This window comes from Photinus pyralis, unplaced genomic scaffold (genome assembly GCF_008802855.1).
Source record: "Photinus pyralis isolate 1611_PpyrPB1 unplaced genomic scaffold, Ppyr1.3 Ppyr1.4_LG7, whole genome shotgun sequence".
NCBI lineage: Eukaryota > Metazoa > Arthropoda > Insecta > Coleoptera > Lampyridae > Photinus > Photinus pyralis.
Genome location: NW_022170738.1, coordinates 10,938,644 through 10,940,564, shown reverse-complemented (window position 1 = coordinate 10,940,564; position 1,921 = coordinate 10,938,644).

The following is a 1,921-nucleotide window of genomic DNA, read 5'->3' as shown; positions in this document are numbered from 1 at the left end:
AAGATTAAGTTTTTCACACGTCAAAACTTGCATTGTCGATTATCGTTCTTGCAGTTACAGTTTGTTTAAACAATCTCCCAATTCCAATTTATTTCATAATTTTAATTAAAGATTTTTGTCATTTGTAACTTCTTAGGGGGCGTATTTTAAAACTTAAAATGTTACCTAAAATAAATGTAGTGCAAAAAATGCCGCCCTCTAAAGCTGCCGCCCCTAGGCACGTGCCTAGTGTGCCTAAGTATATGTAAATCCGCCACTGCTACTGGTATAAGTAATACTCTAACGTCCTGGAAAGATCCATCGAAGGCCAAATTTAAGATTTAATTGGTACTCAACATAATGTTTTACCTAAAAATCGGAATCAGGTCAAATCATAGTTGTTGTACGACCTTATCGCATGTAATGGATGATATTCTTTGTGCATTGGATGGTGGCAAGTGTGCAGTTGCTAGTGCTGGTGCTACTATAGATTATAAAAACGCATTTCTTCATTTATAATTTGTTATTGGCAATACTAAAAGGCATATAGGTTTTGAAAACTGTGCATTAGACTGATGAAGAGCTACAATCCCAATTAGTAACATTAAATGATACTTTATGAAATGCAATTAGTAAAATGTAAAAATCTTTAAATCGTCAGCAAATAATAAGATATTACAAGAAATTAAACAAGGCAAATCATTCATAAAGATTAAGAACAGTAGGGGACCGAGGTTGGACCCTTTGGCGGTTAAGTAATGCAAATCAATACGGATAACCCATGTAAAATCATTACATATATGTTTCTCAAACGATATCTATTAGTGAGAGACTTAATGCACAGATCAAGCAAGAGGCATTGACGTTGGCTTGGGTACCAGATAGATTTAAGAATTACATCACCAGTATTAAAATAATTCTTGAAACAGATTAGGCCTTGGTTCTAAATACTATCGGCTAAACCGCTAGATGATCAGGCATCACGTTTACAACGGTTTTGAATTAGCCATTAAATTTTCGATATACAAGTATGACATTAGGAATGCTTTTATGAGACTGCAGCTGATGCATTATCGTGAAACCCAGTTACAGTATTAAGAAATCTCTGAAGAAGTAAAAGCTTATGTACCTATATTCGATTACCTACCAAAAGTACCGATTGAAAATCGCCTATTGTATAAAAACTAGATTTGCGCCAAAAAATGGTTCAATATGTAATAAATTAAAAGAGTATGCTTATGCAAATTGGTCAGATGAACTCATACCTTACTATCAATATTGACATGAGATTGATTAGTTCAGACTACTTTTAAGGAATACTCGAATTATACAAGCAGCACTATACCTATAAGAGCTTGAATGTTTAAAATTTATTCAGAGAGTCATTACGGCATTGCTATGTGTAGACAATGAGCAAAAATGTAAGGTATTTTAATGGTTAGAAATTATTATACGAAGTTCTTCCAAATATTCCCATTAAAAAGTGAAAAAGTTATAATTGCTCGAAAGGAATGTTGTGTTAACCAGATTTGAACACATTAGTTAATAATTTGATATTTAATAAAAGCGACTTCTTGCAAATCTTAACATATAACGGGCACAAACGTTATCCCCAATTAATATATTTAATAATTATGTAGTAAATGTACGTGCAATTCTCCTATAATCAAATTAAAAATCGGTGAAATAGTAGTTAATTAATAGATTAAATTACAAATTGAATTTTGCCGCTTTTAGACGGTAGTTCATTTAACTAATGCTAGTAGTCCCAATGATGTTTTGACGTCATGTAGCCATTGGCACTACTTTCATTTTAACGTTTTTATTGGGCGTTGCTCTGTTTGTTATTAATTGTTATGATTCACTCACCCCTGTTTTTATTAAAGTTTCTTATCTCTAATGTTTAAAAAATAAATAAATAATGATAAAGTGGACCACATTT